Source organism: Choloepus didactylus, chromosome 1, assembly GCF_015220235.1.
Source record: "Choloepus didactylus isolate mChoDid1 chromosome 1, mChoDid1.pri, whole genome shotgun sequence".
NCBI classification, from domain to species: domain Eukaryota; kingdom Metazoa; phylum Chordata; class Mammalia; order Pilosa; family Megalonychidae; genus Choloepus; species Choloepus didactylus.
This window is the reverse complement of record NC_051307.1, coordinates 224172644-224195717: the sequence shown is the minus strand read 5'-3', so window position 1 is coordinate 224195717 and position 23074 is coordinate 224172644. Positions and strand designations below refer to the sequence as shown.

Here is a 23074-nt window from a genome sequence, read left to right as displayed (position 1 = left end):
CCTTGGGAACTTAATTAAGTTCTTCTGACTTTAAGGAAGCACATTTCAAAATAATGTTTCTAAACTCTCCAAGCTTGTTCAAGAATAGCAATGCTTTCCTTCTCTAAAGTATTCATAAGTTCTACTTAACATCAGAAAGCTTTGCTTGGCTATATATGGATGAAAGTTATGATATGATGAGCCTGCTGTAATTTGATTACCTCAGAACAAGTATCAAAAACTAACAATTTAAAAAAAAAAAGCATTTCTCAAAAGCCCCAAATTCTGGGCATATATGAAAAAGAAGACGATTTTATAACTGAGAGCTTGGCATAAATGAAAATGTTGAGATACGAGCCACATGTTTGTCTGAAGTCCTTTCCTCCACCCTTTTAAAAAAAACAGTTTGAAATCTTTCCTCCTTACAACAATATTTTTAAGACAATATTAGGCTTTGGAAAACATGTCATTTTCATATAAGCTGGTCACTTTAACATAATTTAAAATCAACCACATACCAATTAAACTATAAATACTTTTAAATTTCTTGTGCCAAACTGAGCAATTCAGAGTGGCAAAACTCAACAAATAAATGGCACTTAAAGTTTTAACTTACAGCTGAGGTTCAACGACACTTTATTTGGTTTGGAGTACCATGAGGATCATTCTTGCTGCATATCACAGTTTCAACCAACTCCTAAATTCTTCATCACTAACATTAGATATACAATGTTATTTGAAAATTTTTGTTTTTGTTTTTACAGAACATGAGCAACAACACAAATACTGGGATGAAGACTGGGAAAACATCTCTATTTTAAGAAACACTACACCTACATGCAGACTCCTCATTTCTTATAAGAGAGAAGCAAGATTCTTTAGTAAATCAGTGCTCATCTGTGTGCACTAATTTAAACAATTGCTTTATATCACTTTCCAGATGCAATGTAAATGTTTGTTTATATATGCCTGCCTCCCTGCCTGGACTAGGGACACCCTGAAGACAGGAATGTCCTTTCCTGGAAAGATGAGTAAAGACATAGACCCCACTATCAAGGAGTTGGTGGTTAGAGGAGTGAAAAGACACTTACACAGCTACACTGAACCAGGGAAAAGAACAAGTTGCTATGGGATACAAAGAAGGGGTCGGTTTATTCTCCCCAGAGGGATTGAGGAAATCACACAACAGACGACATTGGAACCAGACCTGAAAAGGAAAGTCAGATTTCACCCCAGCAGGGAAAGGCATTTCAGGCAAATCGAACTGCACAAGCAAAAGAGAAGGCGTGAGAGTAAATGAAAGAGAGATTTTCAAGGAAACTACAGGGGAAGAAAGGAGTGTGAAGTTAGGGAAAGAGAGAAAGATATATAAATTCTGAATGTGATTGTGTCACCTTCACCTTTTGTACATTTTTCTTAGGGGAAGACAATTCATGGGAAAGGCTGTGTGAGTACTTCCGGAAGACAAATATGCTAGAGATCAATGACCAAGGGACGTTCCAATTAAAGACAAAGTTATAATAGCTTTAATTTGTGAAGTTTGCCTTTAGTGCTACCATCAAATTACATAACTACAAATTCACACAACATATATACAGGGTTTGTCTATAATACAATTACCTGATTTCACAAGGCACACAAGAAAATCTCATCGCATTACTCTATGTGGTCACACTCATCTTCTAGAGGGTTGCGGCTCAGTATTCTTGAATTGAAAGAAATATTAATAAATTCCACTGTCTTCTAAAGGGGTTAATTGAAATTTGGCTCAATCTTTAGTCCTAAAAATGTTTGGAGTAAAAGAAAGCAATCATATCTAATGTGGCAGAGCCATTAAAAGTTATTCTACAACCTAGTTTACTGAAAATGGTTTTTATTTTTAACCTTCAAAAAACCCTGCTTTTGTGAATGGGCAAAAATACTAACAAAAAATTAAGGGTTACATAATCTCAAAGCTAGTCAGTTATTTGCAGAGAAATTTTTTTCAATTGATTAATATCATCATTCACTATTTCTTAGCAATCTTATAATATAGCTAATGCTCCTACAAAATGAAAGGATGATGATGATGATGATGATAGTAAGAACAATATAGCAGCTAACAATTTTAGCAATCTCAATTATCTGCCAGGAACTGTGCTAGGAACTTTACTTACAATATACCACCCCACCTAAAGATTCTGTGAAGTAAGTGTTTTTAGCCCTGTTTTATAAAAGAAGAAACTGAGGTAATTTCACTTGGCCATGCTTGTAAGCTAGTTAATAGCAGAGCCAGGATTCAATTTGGGTCTCACACTTCCAAGCCTTTGGTTGTAACCACTATAAATAAAATTAGACTGTTTCTCTTTCGTAAAGTGAGCTTGCCTGAATTCTGCTTTGGAAAAGAGAGGGAGGAGAAAAGGGAGGGAAGAGAAAGAAAGAGAAAAAGGGAGAAAAAGGGAATGGAAGAAAAATGGCAAGGGAAGGGAGACAAGAGGAGAGGGAGAAGAGAGAAGAAGAAAGGGAAGAAGAGAGTGGGAAAGAAGAGGAAGAGAAGGAAGGGAAGGAAAGGAGAGAAGGGAGAAAAAAGAGGGAAGACAGGGAAGACAGGGGAAGAAACACCAGTTAAATCAAGAACTCATTTTTGTGGGTGCCCCTGTCAGGCCCACTACAACCCATTCCTCACTTTATTGTTACTTTTTTCCTTGGTCTATCTAATAGATTGTAAGTTCCATGAGGACAGGAACTATGTCTGCTTGTTCACTATTGGATCCCCTATCACTAGGACAGAACTGGTACATGTGGGTACTCCATAAATGAATAAATTAAATACAGTAATACATTGTCTTCCTCATTGTGACTTGAATATTTCACTTTTCAGCTAGCTGTTACCATGTTCTAAGTGGTCTCAAAAAGAAACACATCAATGCCTAAGATGGATAGTTTTTACCCGCATTTGCAAACACAAATGTTTTATGTCTATATAATGCCATGTTGCTGTTGCCAACAGTGTTACCTGGTAAGTACAGCTATTGGAGTCCCATATGCTAAAGGTGTCTTGGTTTTTTATTTCTCTCCAACTGGATACCGGGAAAACGTAAAACAAGGAGTAGATCTCCTCTGCCTTCTTTTAACGTATCATAAAATTCCCTGTGAGACGATCTGAAGGTAATACCATGACCAGAAAATTAGAAAATGTCACAACCTTCACCATTCCATGAAGGTCAAAGCTCACTTTAAACTATTATTTTTTAAACCAAAAAATTTTCACTTAGCCCAATTAAGAACTATTATCAATAGGTCTACTGCCCCATTTTATATTATCGATCAAGAAGTCATAGGCTTGAAGATAAAACTTGTGCTCTACATTCAAATTGTAGAACTATATATTTATTTCAAAAATCACAGTAGCCTAGCAGTTAAAATTGTGTCAATAGTTGCCCTTATATACTGTTTGTTCTTGAAGTTTGTTTTGCTTAACCTTTATAGGACACCTGTATTGTACTGAAATCTTTATTAAAACCAAGAGTTCTATTTCTTTTCCCTTTTCTCTCTTTTCCCAAGCCCTTTGCTTTTGGGGTAATTGTTATTCTTGACAAATTTTAGCTTTATTCTCCAGTTCCCCCTTCTCTCGCTTATCAGGAGGAAAGTTTTTCTTTGCGTTAGAAATTATTCACAGGACCCAGAGAATGGAGGCTGAACGAAGAATAAACCCCAGCTCAGGAAAAAACGTGTTGTTTGAAGAAGATGGCTTTGGAAAGTTCACTGAGCTCAGGGAGGAACAAACAGAACTGGAACTAACAAGAGAGAAAGAATATTCTCACAGCAAAAGCCAAGCAGGTAGCCAGAGCAAAACAGAATGTCCTGAACCTCTTTTTTATTTGAATTTCAAGACTTCAGAACACCTTCGTTCTCACTGACTGTTCTGATTTGAATAGCCTATTTGGAGGTTTGCTAAACACAGAGAAAATCTGGAACAACTTCGATTAAATATGAAAATGTTAAAGAGTTTACTTAATATTTAAAGAACAGAAAAAAGAGAGAGAGAGAAAGAGAAGGAAATAAGATGTGACTTTGAAAGTTTGCAAAAATTTGTACCGAACACTTTTGACCCAAGTTACCCTATTTCTACAAGGTGCCTCAATTACAATAGGACAAAGTGGCTGTTTAAATGCCTATACATTTGTCCGAAGAAAAAAAAAGTCACAACATTGTCTATTATGTGTCAAAAACCTTTTCTTTAACTACAGAAGGCTTGGACAAAACTTAGGAAATACTTCAGCTGGAAAAGAAATGTTAAAAGCTACCCTTCAAGCTATTGGAAAACGTATTATCAAATGTTAAAACCTTTAAAAAGAAAAAAAACATGACTGTCCCCAGCATGATTTCTATCTTTGTTTAGCAAAGGTTGATAATCATTGATAATCAAAGACAAAGTGATAATGGATGCAATCTAACTGCTGATTAGGAGTCCTGGGAGCTTAAATTAAGAAACTCAAGGAGAACAGGTATCTGATTATGTATGTTCTCTCAATGCTGGAACCACACTTCCTTACAGAAAATGCAGTGGGTATTTTTCTTTATCACATCTCTAAGTCATAGTGTCAGCCCTTTGGATGCTCCTAGCTATCACAGTGCGTGAGAACCTAAGAGGGAGAAAAAGCAAACAAGCCTAACTTTCCTTCAGAAGAAAACACTGTGTGGAAAAATATACATCATGTATATGCATATGCAGACAACTTTTCACTTTCTCTCGGTTCATGGGACATAATGAGAATTAATTAGCACATTCCTAAATCATTAGCCCCAATTTCCTCTCTAATGTGTGCATCTATGCATAACTGAAGATTTTGTAAAGAAAGACAGAAACCAGAAAGCTGGGGTCAGAGGCAAATGCACAGATGCACCATATAAATGGATGTACTGCGATTGTGCCTCTTTGTGATGCATAATTACAAATGATTTTAATTCAACCCCTTAACTATGAACTATACCTTTTTCCCCCCTTGTTCTAAATACAGTACCTTCAAGCCCCCAAAATTCATTTCTCACAGACTTTGAAGATTTTAAAATATCTCCAAAATCCCACATGTCAGTCAAACAAGAAAATGATTGGCTTTTAAAATTATAATTTAAAGCACATTGACTAGTGGGTATGTTTTCATTAAAACTTAACCCCTTTTTAAACTCGTGTGTCTGGGGCTTTGGAGAACATACTGAAAACACGGATTTCTACCTCCGTATCCTAAGAAACAGGAACTATGAAACAAAAAGCACAGTACTGCAATAAACAGAAGCCTATCTTAATAGAAGACCATGTCCTTGAATATACACCTCAACAAAATACTGAATGCTCTTTAATTTGAAATATACAGGAAAATCAAGAGCAGACCACTTTCATACTATAAATGCTTAAAAATTAAAACAAGTAAGCTATAAGTAATAAATGCAGGGATATCTTTTTTTTTTTTAATGGACTCATTTTATATCCTCTAAGGGGATTCATTCTCTATACACACATGTAACCTTTTCTTACTATGAATAATTATCCTTAGATCATGGTAATATTCCCTTAAAACACAAATGACTTTAAAAGAGTAGGATATTCAGCAAGATAATCCCTAAACATAACAATGTGATATAACAAAATGATTGGTTGTATTGTTTTGGAAACACATTGTATTTTCCTTTCTCTTTATATCGGAATTAAAAAGAATTACCTCTTGCTGGTTATGCAAATCTATAAATGTGATAACATTTCATGGAACTATACAAAAAAGGTATGTATCTAAAAACTGATGCCCTCCACATAAGGTCTGTAGTCTAGTTAATAGTACTGTGTCAAAATCACTTCCCTGGTTTTGATAATGTACTATGTGTACATTAAACATTACCACTGGGGGAAGCTGGGTGAAGGGTAAACAGAACTTCTCAACTATTTTTACAACTTCTTATGAGTCTACAATTACTTCAAAATTAAGTTTTAAAAAAAGAATTACCTCTTTATGAGTTTCATAGGTCTGCATTCCCAGAAATTGTATTGGAATTTTAAAATACAAGGAACCTAATAGATTCTCACTAAAATTCAGATCTATGACTTTTAGAAAGATTCCTGAAAAGTTCAGAAATACATCCTACAGCTGACTCAGATCAGAGGGAAATCTGATATAAATATCATCATCTTCAAAGTCTTTGCATGATCAATACCAAGTCTCTTTCTCTGACTGCCTTATGATTCCTTTGCCCCAATCTCTCTACCTGACTCCCGCCCAGACAGAATTAATTTTTCCCTCATCTCATAGGAGTAAAGCTTAATGTTTAACAGGCTATATCCAAATTTCTGCTCTGATACTAGCTATATGACCTTCATCAAGCTGCTTAACATGTCAGGGCCTCTGTTTGTGCATTTGCAAAATGGGAAAATAACAGTACCTACTGCAAAGAGTTGTTGTGACGTCCATCCTTTTGTTAGTTGCATAATCGAAGCTCTCCCTGAGCCCTGGTTCCCTTATCTGCAAAACGTGAATACTGAGGGAGTATTTGGCATAAGATAGTGTCCTGCACTAGATTATTTCATTAGTGTTGCACTTAACACATTATAAATATTTGTTACAGCACTCTCTGTTTCGCTGCACTAAGAGATACTTAAAGGCAGAAGTCAGGTATTATTCAGCTTTCTTAGCCCATGTCTGGCACAAAGTAGGTGCTCTGTAAACATCTACTGAATTGTAATTTTTAGGAAGCTAAAGACTTAAAAATAAAACATTAAAACCAACCATGTGAACTGTGATAAAGGACCATGAATGTGAAAACGATGTTACAGGCCCATTCTTGTTGCCAAATTATTTTCCCTTTTAGATTATAGTGCCTCTTTTTAAAGTTTTCAGAAATTGAATTTGTAAAAGTAATCCTCAAATGGAGTTGTAAGTTCTGAGTTCCTAATCACAGCAGGCATTCATTAACCATAGTTGCTGGGAACATCCAAGCCCTATAGTGACTAAATGGGGGCAAGTCATACCTATGAAGGACACCACAAATAAATGGTAATGCTTACCTGTCTTTATTTACATATTCCATTGTGCCTTTAGCTAAATAATACTCTTGAAATTTTAACAGATGTCCATTGTAATAGTCTCAGATGCTACGGTCCTCTATGACAGCGTTTATGGCTGTGCTCTCTCTTCAGCATTATAAAGGGGCCTCACTATAATCCCAAAGTCATTTGAAGGACTGGACTATCATACTCAGGAAATTGTTGGTTTTCTGTCAAAAGTACTTATTGACTTGAGAAACCCTCATATAGATAAATCTAACACCATAATAATTCAATATTTTTTTCCTTCAAAACAAAATCATTAGCATTTTATTAGAAGAAATATTTCATCTCCTCCTCTCTCTTTTTAAACATGCCACAGTTGTAGTACTCTGGGTGGACTATTAGAAAGTCAAGGAATATAATTTCTTGATTAATTGTCATACACAGGATCCAAGTTATGTACAATTTTGGTAGTTAACCCCACCACCTCCCATAAGCAGTTACTGCTAAACCTACCAAATAAGCACATTTATGATAAATCACTCGGAGCTGTTTAAGTGGATCAGGCCTTAAGTTATTCCTTGGGATAGATCATGTCATTTTCAATGTGCATGAACTACAGGAGAGAAATTCCACTGTAAACCTCTGCTGCAGTATCTTTGTTTCCCTCTCAGGCTTCAGGGAGTCTCAGTCAATATTTCTTACCTTATTTTTAAATATCTCGTGGTCTCAGAAATAGTTGGTGATTCAGAAATTACATCAGGAGTCTAACTACGGGCTTATGATCTCAATAAGTGCAGCAGTTCTATAACAGGAAAAGAAAATGCCTGTTGGTTTTCAGACTATTGGGAATCAAAGAGCTATTCTTAGTTTGACTACTTAGAGTCCATCTCCCCAAAAGCAAGTTACCTCCTTTCCTCAACCATCCATCTACCTACTTGGGTACATGAATATCAATCACAAGGATCCCTAGGCATTCATTCATACAGTGCTGAATTCAGAGCCTTGGAAATCCTTTATAGACTTTTTCCCCACCACAAATTGTTTTGTGACACAATTTCCATATTGGTTACTGTACCATGGAGTAATTGATTTACCCACAAAAGTAGTGATGACAACAGCAAACGGAGGAGGAAAAAAAATCAGGTCTCCTCTGTATCTGATGGATGGTCCTTAAGCCATCTTACTGCAACAAACTGCTCATTCCACATTTTTATAAGGCAACCTCTGGCATGAAAATTCTTTGCAGCCGATACTGTATTCCCCAGTTTTGCACCTCCCTTTGCAGCAAAGACAACTTTAAAAAGAATTTCAAGGAACATCTTGGAAATAAAGTAGTTATCTTAGGTTAAAAAAAATAAATTAAATTAAATTAAAATTAAAAAAAAAAGAATTTCATCTTATTCCAAACAGGATTGGTTCATCAATATGTAACTGGCAAGAAAAGGGGCCTTCTCTCACCTTCAAGGCATGGGATTATCAATTCAGACCCTCAAACATCTCTTCCATTCTCCTGAAAGTTAAGCTTCTTTAACAATGGAGATGTGTTTCTCTAAAAGTGAATTTATTGAGGATTTACCCAGGCAACCTGCCCTTCTCCAGTTCTAATTGCAGGGGGAATATAAGAATTCTGTTACATATAACAGTCAATCCTGCTACGGTAAAGATTAAACAACAGCCATTGTTACCCATTTCTTGAATTTCACATCTTATCATTTAGGATCAATATATGTCCACTTAAAATAAAGAAAATTAAATTAAATTTTGGTTCATATTATCTGAATGCATTATTTTTGCAATAAAAATATTATTTATTTACAATGAATTTGATTAAATGCTATGCATTTTTTCTTCTTTTAAAATAGAAAATGTTATAAAGTCTCCCCAAAGACTGTGCCAAGTTTGGTTTGTTTGTTTGCTTTAGTTTTCTTTTTGCCTTTTAAGTTTCCCCAACCATCCTGGCTTATCTTATTATTAGACTACAATCCATCAATTATTTATTTCTGAAAAGTGTTTAATTGAATATGTGAGAGGAGAATGAAGGGGGCAACAAAACCATGAACAAAATGTCCTATAACTTTCCCTACACATATTCGATAATTTTGCAGTTGGCTTAACCACTCAACATATTTAAATAACCAACCAACATATTTATTTAACATTCGGCAGATGGATATGATAGGAACATCATGATTTTCAGATGTACTTTTATAACTGCAAGGTTTTCTTTGTGCCAGGATCCCAACAGGTTCTTAAGGTAAAGCCACCCCTACATGCTGTTTCTTCAGTGTTGGAGCAACTCTCAACCTAAACATGTCCATTCAGATTAATTTAAATCCCTGACATCAAAGTAGAAATCAAATCATTCTCTTCAATCTATTTTTTACCCACAGCATACAAGAGACTATTTTACATGTTAATAGTAATCTGATGTGGTTGTATAAATGTGATATAAATATGATACTCTGTTTGGAAATAATGCTAATTTAGTTTAAAATGGAGATTACATTTCAACTTGTAAAAGAGCAGGATGGAATATTAGCATTCATGGCTGTTATATAATTTCCCTTTACACTACACAAGTGTTACTCAAAATCTTTTCTGAGCCTCTTTGTCCAAAGATTTCCCATTCTTCCTGTAAGGAAAAGGACTCCTCTATTTAACCATAAGTTATACAGGTGGTACAGACCCTTGAAAAAGATTAACAACAACATTATAAATGCATTTTTGAAGAAACATTTAAAGTTACAGTGTAATAAACTGAACAGAATGTCATAAGAATGTCAAACTGGGCACAGTAAAAATAAATGTTATTCCCAAGGAAAATAAAAAGTCTGCATATTTATGTAACATTCAGCAGATGGACGTGATATTAATATAGGGTTTTCAGTTGTACTTTTATAGCTACTAGATTTTCTTGCCTCACTTGGCAACCTGAGGCACCATTTGATTTTTGGATTTGGACAATACTGCAACAGATGTCCAGACCAATAAAATAAATTCCTTAAGGGCTATGCTTAATTTGTGTAATTGATCAATTTTGGTTACACAGGCCTCAGTTCACCAGCATGTAACCGCTTTCCACAAAAGCTTTGCAGTTGGGATTTCATTCCATATGTTACAAGTTTATGGACTCTCTCTTTGACAATGCTGCAGACAGAACAGGGCCTGTGGTGACACCTGTTGGCAACCAGGAGCAAAAAAATAACAGATAAAGGGGCTGATCCTTTGTTGCAGTGGGCCGTCCTGTGCATTGCAGGATGTTTAGCAGTATCCCTGGCCATTACCTATTAGATTCCAGTAGCTCTGCTTCCTCCAGTTGTGACAACCAAAAAGGCCTCTAGACATTTCCAAATGTCCCTTGAGACAACCCCTAACCCCAACCCCAGTGAGAACCAATGCAGTGGGATGGTTGCTTCTGGGGGAGTCACACATTGGAACAGCGTCCGATTTCTCAGTTTTTAAAATAAAACACACAACAAATTTTTTTTCTTGCCTTCAAGTCTCTCAATCTAATAATAGTTTCACAGACAACTCACCCCAACTTTCACCTGACAGACTACCTAACACATGTGCCTGAGCACCAGTTTCATCAATGCACTCAGGAAGGGTGGTAATTAAGAAATGGATTTCGAAGCCCAACTCTGAATGTTCATCACTCACCTATTAAACTTGCCAGAGTTGCTATGTTAATTATCTCCCCATATCCTTGGTTTAGCATAATACGGCCTGCAGCCTGTGACAGAAATTAAAGGAAAGACCAGTGACCTCTTTTGTGATTGTGCTAATAAGTACATGATAATAAATTAGTTTCAATTTTCAGAAGACTTTACATAGTAAAAAAAAAAGAAGCAAGTACATGATACACACATTTGATAGAAGATGGCTGATCAGCACTAATTTTGAGTCTTCTTTTTTAAATTAGTTCCCAATCAAGGTAAACAGGAAATTTAAGCAAACTACAACTTTATTTACCTGGCTCAGCCCATTGCTGCAAATAATAATGCAAATAATAATAATGAGAAGATGATTTCATTTGTGTTTGCATTTTACACAGGATATTTTAGCAATAAAACTCTTCTCATATGACTTGTTCAGGGATAGAGAAAACTTTGACACATACACTGTATACAGACCACACACACACATACACCACACAATAAAACATTTTTCCAGTAAGGTATACTGACTTGAAGGATTCATAATAATATCAGAATAAAAACATGCAAAGTAAAATGATTCATTCAATAGCAAAGAAGTGCCATGACTTCTTGGCATGTTTTGTGCCTTCCTTACATCTGCTCGTGCCTCTAACAGCTTTCTTTCCTTGGCTGGCAAAACGCAAATAAGAATGTACAGGAAGCATGGCCTCACTCTGATGTACAATAATATTTAGCTAATTAGAAAAATCCTTCAGCTCATTATGCTAGGCAGTAAGAAGTAAGAAACACATGAAAGCATGACACTTGCTAAGCCCTAGGATGGTGTCAAAGCTGAACTGGCATCACTTTCTTCCATTTCTTTATAGTTTTGGTTGGGTTGCAATTTCATTCCTTTAAAATCAAGAGTTTTGGCTTTCAGGGGAATGATTCCTTGAACACTACACCATCTTCTGGCCAAATGTTTAACTGCAAGTTGATAATTAAAGTTTAGTCCAAGTCCCAGTTTTCTGAGAATGACTGCTGAATTACTGCTTGGTATATTTTATTATTCCTATTTTAAGACACCACTATAGATAAGAAATATGGGACATTTTCCTTTTGATTAAATGAAAAAGCAGTGGAACTGTTTAATACAGCTTTGTGCTTCACGGTCTTAACTTAAATAAATTTTATCCCACAGATGTTTGTGAAAAGCCGTCTACATATTTGACACTTGGAATACACTTCTGGGCCTAAAGAAGTGTAAAACATGGTTCTGACCCTCTGAAAGCTTACAAAATAGGTATATAATTATAAAATGGAAAGTGGGTGAATTCTGAGTAACTCAGGCAAGAAGTGCATAGGAATGTAGAAGAGAGCTCTCAGGGCCTGGTTGAAAAAGATTTATTGTAGACAGTGGGCTTTGTACTATGATGAAGAATGATGATGTTGATGCTAATGACAATTAAAATATGCTAGGCACTGCACTAAGCTTCTTAGAAATATCACTTTCTTTAATCCTCAAAACAACCTCATTTTAAATGCTGATGAGTGACCCAGCAAGGGAGTAAAAGAGGTAAGATTCAAGCTCAGGTCAGACTGACTCCACAGCTCATGCTCTGAAGTTCATGATGCTCTGTCTCCATGACAAGGATTTAGGTTTCCAGAAAGGATGATGGAAATAAGGTTTGCAAAAGGGTAAAGGCATGGACAGGCAGTGGCAGTTCTAGGATTTCCCTGTAGGAGACTTAGGATGGAAATTTGTTTTGGGGGAGGGAGTGGCTAAGTATCTTACTGCTTGAAGCTGGGCTGCAGAGCGGGCATGCAGATTCTATGTAGATAAAGTACGAGTAGTTGATGGGGATCATGGGCTAACCTCCAAAGACTCCTGGGTGCTATGACTGGAAATACGTGCTACATATTCAAGGAAGAACAAGGAAACCAGTGGGGGTAAATAGTTAAATGGTTCAGAAGGCAAAAGTGGGAAACAGGATTTTAAAAGCATGTTGGAAAAAAGATAAAAGTATCTGGAAGGCTGCAGTGGATCTAAAGATATATATTTGTATAGAATAATGACCGTGTTCATATATTACACAAAAATTAATCTGCTCACAGTATGCAGGATGGAGGGGAAAGGTACAAAGCAGTGAGATAAAACACTATTGCATTAATCAAGATATCTGTCAAGGGAAAGGAAATATAAAGCAATGCAAAGAAAGACTGGTGACTGAGCAGATAAGAGGAGCCCCATAGATGAATCAGAAGACAAAGAACTTTCCAAATGGTTAAGTTTTTGCGGTTACGAAGAAAGTCATGGGTGGAAATAGGAAAACTAGGAGTGGAAACCAAATTTTGAAGAATGAAAAAAGAGCAAGGTTTGATTTCGGGAATATCAAGTCTTCAGGAGTAGTGGGCTATCCTAGAGGCCAGGTCCAACATGCAACTGGCACTAATATTAATAACTCACTTTGGACTGAGGTGAGGGCTGGAGGTAGAAAGGGAAAGACATTCACACAGAACTGATATGAAAACATGGGAGCAAATTAACTTTCCAAGGAAGAGAAAAACATAGAACCAAACCTGAACATGCAGGTACATTCAGCATTAGGAAGGGATGGACCTGAGAATCCAGGGGATGAGAATCCAGGGAATCCAGGAGGTAAGGGGAAAATCAAGAAGGCAGATGAATAGTGGAATGTCAAAGAAGAAGTATGGCTCCTGGAGACTGCTACAGAAAGGTCACAAAGAAAAAAATGTCAAATATTTGTGAAATTTTAAAATTGAACGTCTACTATGTTCTGGGTCTGCAGATACAACAGTGAACAAAACAGATTCCATGTCCTCAATGAACTTATATTTTATGGGGGGAGGGAATGGCAGTAAGCAAAGTAATATATTAAATTGAACCACAATGAAATTGACTATTGTGACCTACAAAATGTGCAGCCTCATGTAATTCAACCTAACAGAAAATCAGGTAATGGTTAAGTGTAGTGCAGAAAATAAAGCAGGGCAAGAAGAAAAGAGCATGTGGGAGCAGGGAGGGAAGCATTCTTAGAGTAGTCAGGAAAGGTCTGCCCAATTTGGGGGCATTTCTACAGAGACCTAATTGAAGTGAGGGAAATGTGTCATGTGAGTATAAGAGTACCATGGACAGAGGGGATAGTAAGTACAAAGGTAGTAGTGGTAACCAAGTGAATAAGGAGAGGGAGAAAAGGCCAATGGCCTCTGCCACTAGCTGATGACTGGAGAAATTTTCTCAGTAGAATGGTGAAGACTGAAGTTGGGGATTGAACATATTGCAGAGACCAAACAAGAAAATGAGAGGTTCCAGAGAACCGGGTAGTGAGCAAAAATGCATTCACTCATTTAATCATTCAATAAAATGACTGAGTCAAAGGGTAAAGGATTTGGGGAGGTAGCAGGATCAAGTGAGGATTTTACAAGTTAGAGGAGGTCCATGGATAGCTGAAGCAGAAGAAAGTCAGCCTGGAATGGGTGATTAGAGATGCTACAGAAATAAGCCATGACTTGAAGCACAGGTGGAAGAAGAAAAAATGTGGCTGCAGGTAGAGGCGGAGGGAGCCAGACTCCAGAATGCTTCCCTTCAAATAAATGACACAATCATAACCTCAAATAAGATGCAACTCAAATTTGAAGCAGGTAAAGTAGATGTGTGAAGTGGGATCTCCAGGTGAAATGTAATAGAAAGTGGTAGGGATTGAGGGAACCGGAGACAGAAGGCCCCGTCTAAAGGGGGCAGCTGCTCCTCAGCTCAGACTGCTGCCATGTGAAAATGAGAACACAGAATGGTCAGATGCTCTGATATTTCAAGAAAATGTGCAACGATGGATTTCTGAATGCAATATCTCGTTTTGTATGTTGTTAGAAATTCTTAATTTTAAAATATTATGCATGTCAAACAAACACATCTGTAGTCCAGATGGGGTCTGCAGGTTTCCAGTTTAGGACCTCTGGTTAGAAGAAAGGTTTTAGCATGGTCCCCAAATTCTGTCATAGCTCTGAGCTCCTGACCTGCAGTTGCACTTGCCTGCTAGGCAGTCCCAACTGGAGATCTTGCCAATACCTCAACCACAACTTGCCCAAACCCAAATTCATTTTCTTTCCCTAAAGAATGGCTTGCTTATTTCTAATGAATGGCAGCACCACTGGCAAAGTCCTCATCTTTGGAGTGGCCTTCAGTTGTACACACATTGTTTCCTTCCTATCTACATTGTCATCATTCTACTTCAAGCCCTTATGACTTTCAATCAAGACTACTGAGATCATTTTCCACATTCATTGCTCTCTCTTCCTCTCATGTAGCACATAGTGCTAGATTCATCTTCCTAAAAGACTGCTTTTTTGCCACCCACTTCATCTTCAGTGCAGAAACTTGAAATAACTTTCCCCACTGCTTATTAAAATAATTACAAACAACTTCAACTGACCTCCATCCATGAAACTTCACAATATTACCTTTGTAACCCAACATTTCTTTCCAAGTGAAACTCCCTTACAGATCTGTACATATCCTAAGCATTTGCCAACATGGACTTCCCATTTTCCCAAACGCAGCCCGAATTTTCATATCTTTACATTAAGGTTTCTCAACCTGGGCACTACTGACATTTGTAGCCAGATAATTCTTTGTTGTATGGCTGTCACGTGCACTGTAGGATGTTTAGCAGCATCCCTGGCCTATACTCACTAGATGCCAGTAAATACCAAACATGTCTCCAGCCATTGCCAAATGTCCTCTGGAGGACAAAATCATCGCTGCTTGAGATCCACTGGTCCAGTTTTGTGTTCAAACCATGGCTTTCACCTGAAACCTCTGCCCCTTTTCATGTCACCTGGAAACAATATTATCCATTCTATTACACCAGACTCGAAAGCCATCAGCACCAGGCACACTGAGTTGTATACTCCTTCAAGGAGAGCTTTCTGGTTCACACAGTATCCTCAGAACTGAAAACAAAAGATAGGCTGAAAAATATTTATTGAATGAAGGCATGAATGAATAAATAAACATGCTCTGACACCCTTGTTTGATGATTCATTCACTATAAATATTTACTGAGTAAATTCCACACGTGAGGTACCATTCTGGAGATACAGCAGGGAACAAAACAGAGATCCCTGCCCTCCTAGAACTTATGTTCTCTGAGTGGAGACAAATAATTACATAACAAATACATAGATTATCTGTTTTAGAAGATGACACGTGCTATGAATAAAAAGCAGAATTTTGAACAGAGTGGGAGAATCAAGAGTGCTGGGAGAACAGGGGAGAGCACTGCAGTTTAAAGAGAATGGTCAGAGTAGGTTGTGTGGAAAAATAATATTTGAGCAAAGACTTGAAGGAGAAGAAGGAATAAATGATGCAAATATCTTAAGGAAAACCTTCCAGGCAAAAGGAATACCTATCACAACAATCCTATGACAGAAGCACATATTTATTGTTAGTTGAGCTAATAAGAAATAATTTATTCTGAGATTCTTGAGAAAAGGTCTAAATTTTATCTGCCTTTGCTCATTCATAACACCTTGCACAAAGTAGGTCTTCAGTAAATATTTCTTTGATTGAATTATTACTGCAAAATTCCTACATGACAAATCAACACATAACACTCAGCTTATGCATAGGTAACACTGAAATAGAGTGTAATGGAAACAAGTGAGCCCTCATGTTTTTCCCAGGATAACCTTCAAATTAATTTGAACTCCATTAGGGTTAACCAACAGGCAACATTAACATTTGTTGGAAAGGGACAGTGTAGCAATGGAATGTCGTCTCCTAATGAAGTTACTGTGTATGAATTTTATCATATCAGTAACTATAGTCAGCACTACTCTTGACTTGCCCATCTCAATTTTTTCATCTTTTATCTAAGAAAAGAGCAATTTCTCTGGGAAGCTTGCCTCCCTGACCTCCGTGCTAGGGCAAAGCCCTTGCTCTGGGCTCTCCCAGCACGGACTCTAACAATTCTGTGTTTCATTATTGGTTTCCCCACTTGGCTGTATACTCCATGAGGGCAAGAACTATGTGTCATACTCACAGCTGGAGCCCCAGTCCCTAGTGCAGTGTCCAGCATAGAGAGAGCACTCAATATTTTGGCAATGAAGGATAAACCTTGCACTGATAAAGTGAGTCCCCACATACAATTCTCAGCAAATTCCAACTCTGCTTTCTTTCAGACACAAATCAAGGTCAGTGATCTCCATGAAAACAGCCCTCACTAATGTGAACCAACTGATGATGGCCTTTCCCTTTCTATAAATCCACACAGCACTTCACAGGACCTTGTTACCCACTATTTCACATACACCTGATCTGTACTGCCAATGAAAATCAAGACAGTCTGTGTTTTCCATTTTTTTATCATCACCCTTGACAATGAATATATGGTTGACAATTCTAAATGATGGTGGACAAATGAATCAATGTCATTCACTCAAGCAGCTATAAAAGCCCTCCATAACCAAATTGAACCTGGGAAACCAAATTTCGAATTTATGATTGCCATCTAAAATGCTTACCTAATGTTCTCTTCCTGTATTTTAAAATTGAATTTCTATTGATTCAAGTTCAATTATTATTTATTTGTACAATAAACATGTCACTTTACAAATAATATATACAAAAACCTTCTAGTCTACACTTATCTTTATCATCTCACAAGCTCATGGTATGTGGAATGAGCTCCTTATTAGGAAAAATGGAGTCCAGGCTGTGGAACTAACTTCCTGTGAACTTAAGCAGGTCAATTACCCAACCTGCTTTCCTCAATCGATATAATGGGTACAATAATATCTGCCTGCTGGTAAGGATAGTGATAGCTCCTGTAGGCTCAGGTTTTAGAGTCATCCAAACTAGATTCAAATCCTTATTCTATCCCATGATGGCCCTATGTCCTTAAGCCAATTAATTAAACTCTCCACCTTGGTTTCTTTAAATGTGAAATGGGAATAAAAATAATCTACTTAGTGTGAGACTTAAACATGATGGTGTAGTCCCTGGCAAATAGTAGGTGCTCAATGAATGTCAGTTCTCTGTTATTATGGAGAAGCAAATTAAGACCATGTAATATAAAGAAATTTGAACAAGAATAGTTCCAGCAGATGACCCAGATCACAACTGTAATGATCGAAAAGTTGAATAACAGTAACAATTGCCTAATACCCATTTAAACTAAATTCTTACTTCTCCTAAGACTTGTGGCTATATAAGTCAGCACAGGGTTTTTATGGGCTGAAACTAGAACTAGGTTCAGAAATGCATTAAATTTCAAAATATATATACCCAGAATTTCCCCCATAGTTTCATGAAATCTCTTTGAATTTTTAGGAGACATTTTCATTAAATATAGTGATCCGATCTGGAATATTCGAATCTGTTCTGAATCAGTTACAAGTTTTAGTGCACCCAAACAAAGGCTAACTGGTCCTATAGGTTCAAAATAAAGCCAAGCAGACATGTAGCTTCACTGTATGGAGTCCAGTGCCCATTCCATTTCATGATATGGCAGCAAACTGAGCTGACAGAAATCGGCTATTCATTCACTCAACAAATGCTTATCTTCAACTGAAATATCAAATAAATGTCTCAAATTTCTCTGTCACTCTGGTTTTGAGGACCCATATATTGTTTGACCTTGAACAAGATTTTACTCTCAAATTTCCCATCAATAAAGCAGAGATAATGACAGTCTTTGCCCACTGCATGGCAGAATTGTAAAACTCAATTAATTGAAATCTTGGATGAAATGTGCTAGCAACACCAACATTCTGCATTACTTCCTGACCTGTATATGAATGAGCATTAATTTAAAAAGACAAATTCTCCAATTTATAGCATGACTGTAGAGAGGAATTTTACACACACACATGCTCATCCACATACATATGTATATGCATATGTATAGCTTGGCATTTATAGGAATGTGTGATTTCAGCAGCAAATCAGCCAAAGGAAAAATTAGCTACAGTTTTTTCTAAGGGAAATAATTTTCTGTTCATGTTCTGTTATTTTCAAAAGATTCTAATGCTGTTATTTCAAAACTAAATGTCCTCAAACAAGGCAAAAGACAATTCTTCATTGAATTATGCTTGCAGATGCCAAATTTTCAGTGTTATGTTAAACTCCTGGGAGAAAAATCCATTTAAAAAAAATGTGTATGGAAACATTCTTTTAAAATGAAATTTAAAATACTCTACCCCTTCAGGATCAGATAACCTTAAAAAGAAGATAAACAAGCATTCAAAAAAACAGAGGGAAAGAACGTAGAAAAGGAGAAGGGCATAAAGAACTACTTGTTGCTAACCTCCCCCCTGAAAATGAAAAAATAAAACTCAGTCATAAAACTTTTTCTGCATTATGGCTTGAGCAAATTGGGCAAGGTCATTTTGTGACAAAGTAACAGAAAGGAAGAGTTCTGATATAATTCAATAGGAGTATTAAGAAGCTATTTTTCTTTTTGTATAGGTCTCTTTTGGTTAACTATCACATACATAAATGCCTGCATTCCTTCTTCAGGACACAATGGATTTTATATTTCTTACAGATAAATGTTTTCTCTGAATTCAGCTGTTTTTATAGCTGATTATTTGACTAAATGACATACTATTTTAGCACCAGTTCATTTAGACAGATAAGGCTTTTATTCAGTATAGTATCATTAACTTTGGCATCATAATAAAGCATCAAAATATGGCCTCTTGGCATAGGAAAAGTATATGCAACTGATAAGGACTGAGCACGGCCTGGTAAGAATATATGAATTGTGGGGCAGTTTAATTTGCCAGCATAAATGATAATCTTTTGTCAGTTTAAATAACACTGATTCTTAACACCCAATAAAAGTATTAGATGTGAAATATAAACATTTTTATAGTTACACTATGAATTTTAATATTATTTAACTTTATTTTATTAAATCATTTTCTATATAGACAATATTCTCCCATTAACAACTTTAATGGAAAGAGAGAGAGAGAGAGAGAAATCATATATAAAACATCAAATGTACCATAAAAAGGAGAAAGGGAGAATGTGATGTCTCTCAAAAAAACATACACAAAAAGAAAACAAAAATGGAAAATCTAAGAAGTACCATAATAGTTGATTAACAGATATGGCTTTGAAGAAGCTACTAAATCTTTTTTTCCACTGTTGACATCAGATTTTATTCATGTTCCTCATTAATTTGGGGCAGGGACTTCTGCTTTTTTCACTGTCATATCTTCACAGTCCACAACAGAGCTGACATTTGGTAGGTGCTCAACAAATATTCGTTGAATAAAGGAATAACGGAAGAGAACTTGTCAAGGCAGGCTGGATAAGGCACATAGTGGTAACTATAAAATTTAAGAAGGAAAAGAAGAAGAAAGAAAACTGAATGAATAAATGGGGCCCAGCTTAGTTTGTACAGACCCTGGAGAGTAAGAAAACATCAATTTTAGCAAGAGTGGAGTTGAAGTAGTGAAAAGAAAAAAGATTTTAAAAATTGCCCCAGAGTAAGGGGCTCAATTAATGTCTCCGCATAAATTTAAGGCTGTGTGCCAGGCAGTGTCTAGGCATTGGAAAGGCAAAACTCAATTGCCCTCAAAGAGCCCACAGTCCAAAAAGGGAGGAATAAATAGACATGTTCAGAGCCTAATAGCAAAGAAAGGAGATGCAGATAAGAAAGGTGAGAAAATTGAAAAGGAAATTAATCTCTCCTTTTTCCAACACATGACACACTTGGAATTTGTGCAAAATTCCACATTTTAAAAAAGACACTATGGGTCATGAATGAGAAGTTCAAGGAAAAGCCTTTGGAATACACTGAGAACTTTTGTATTAGAGGAGAATAACAAAGAACGGAAATTCTTCCAGAAGGATGAAAGCTCAGGGGAGTATGATCGGAGGTTTAAAAGTTACAAAATAAAGAGATGGTATACATGCACTTGTTCAAAAAAGTTCAAGAATTGTGGAATGAGAGATAGTCCACAGAGCAGCAGTACATTTATGATTAAAAAAACACACTTTAAACAAATATACTACAGACTGAAAACACAACTAGATTATGTTTCTGTGTACAGAAACTTCGTGGATCAGAGAAGACTCTGGTAGCCTGTAGGTCAAACCTAGCCTACAGCCATGCTTTTTTTTTTTTTTAACTCTTTATTATGGAAAATTTCAAGCATATATACATTCAATATATATGCTATATATCAATCCATGAAAATACTGTTTCTTTTACACTCCATCCCCAAGCCCGGGATTATTTTGAAGCAAATCTCACACATTATATCATTTATAGTGTAAAGATTTTCATGCATATTTCTAAAATACTTGGATATTTTTAAAAATATATCTACAATACCATTGTTAGAACAAAAATTAAATAATTCCTTAACATCATCAAACATCCAGTCAGATTTAAAATTTCCCTGAAAGATAAGCCTAGTGTTCTGAAAAGTTAGGAATTTGCTACATTTGAAAATAGAGATATTTTGACCAAAAGTCTAGATTTATGACTTCTTTGGAAAAATCAAAACAATCTGGCAACTCAGGGTATACATTCCTGAATAGCAGCACTGAGCAGGAATGCTGCAGCAGTGTCCTCTTAAAGGTGGATCTGGTATTTTCCAGCTTACAAAAGCCTTCACCACTCCCTATTTTCCAGCCCACAACTCACTCCACACATCTGTATTACGTGCCTGGCTCCTGAATCCATTCGAGTTTGCAACTCTGAATCTAGTTCAACAGAAATTATGAGTGAATGACCCATCCTTTAGCTTTTGGGATGAATGTCACATGTGGCCACCATGGTCAGGGTTGAGTTTTACAGACTTGAGTAAGTTACAGATAGAACAGTAAGTCACAACCCTGAAGACAAATGGTCAAAGCTGAATGTCAAACCAAGGACAGAACAAGAGACCATGTCTTTGTCAACAGACAAGGGAGCCAAGCTTGAGGATAGAGGAGGTAGGAGGTGCAGAATTAGGGGAGGTTCAAGAATTATTTGGAGAACCAAATAATGTGCCAGGGATCTTTTCTTTGTTATGCATTCCAAGATCTAGAGATGGGTAATGATTGTTTTTGAGGAAGTTATACAAAGTCCAACACTACATAAAGCCTTCCCTCCTTCCCCATTCACTTGTCAGTTTTGAAATATGAGCATGAAAATAGAGTAGGTTATATTAAAAGTGTAATCACTGGGACAAGGTATTAATGCTCTTAAGACTTAAACTAAATTTAAAATCTAAAACAAGATTTCATACTTTCATATATATATAGACTATATATATATATATAGTCTATACATAGAGAGAGACTCCTTTGGAAGCATGTTGGAATTCTCAATACTCAATGCAAGAAAATAAAATGGTATACATTTGACAACCAGATGCTATTCAAAATTAAGAGTTTAGTTTTAAGGCTGGAGGAAGAGACCATGTACAATTTGTTTATTATGCACACAGTAAATTAAAACTAAAAACAAGCAAGAAGTATAAAATACTAAATATTTACTTCTCAGGGTATATTTTTGCACTCTGATATTAATGGGTAATAATAATTACTGTACCTTATCCAACACACTCTTAGACTGAGAAATTAAATTCCCAGGAAATGGGTATTTGCACCTGTTGATGCACATGCATAATTCTCATTATGTTAATATAACCAGAGGAAATACACCAATAAGAAAGCAGATCCCCAGAAGATTAGTATAACAGGAAACTGGAAGGGTCTGTTTTCTCTGGAAGTAGGAGTATTAATTCCATTAAAATTTCTCAGAATAAATATGGCATCCAGAACAGAGAAAAGCTGAGTGTGCAAATTATTTAACAGATAATGCCCCCTAAAATCTTCTTTTAGTCTACTTGAGTACTGAAAACCTTAAAGATGGTTCGGAACTCCATGTGGGTGCTCAGTCAAGGAAATCAGTCATCCTCCTGAGTCCCCACCATTGCTCATCATCTTTAATGGGGAAATGCCTTGACTTCCTGTTCTCTTTGCCATTTATTAATTCAAAACCCCCAATGAAGAGATTACATGGCCATAGTGATATGTCCACCCACTAAAGCAGAAAACAACTCAAGTCACACATGTATCACGTGGAAACCACAGGTGCTGGTCAGTAGTTATTTAATGCAAGAGTCAAGAGGCTGGAGCTCTAGTTAAACAGCAACTTCTGCTATTTAACCACCTGGATGACCTTGATCTACACATCAGAATTTGGAAGGCTCCAAAAGAATGATACGTGTGAAGTTAACTGCAATTGCAAAGCACTATACAACTGCAAGGACTATAAGCAACTTAGCTCCCTTATGTTCTCATTTTAGTTTGTATTCACTTATTATGGATTTTTGTCTTTAGAGCTTTTTTTCTTTTAAACAAGTAATACTTGTCTATTTAGATAAGCAGAAAACAGAGGGCTATCATTCC

The 23074-nt window shown here is 36.4% G+C and overlaps 1 pseudogene; it reads left to right on the top strand.

The window, feature by feature from the left end:
* Nucleotides 1-2949: 2949 nt before the first annotated feature.
* LOC119526988 overlaps nucleotides 2950-23074 on the top strand; it is a 68185-nt pseudogene continuing 48060 nt past the window's right edge.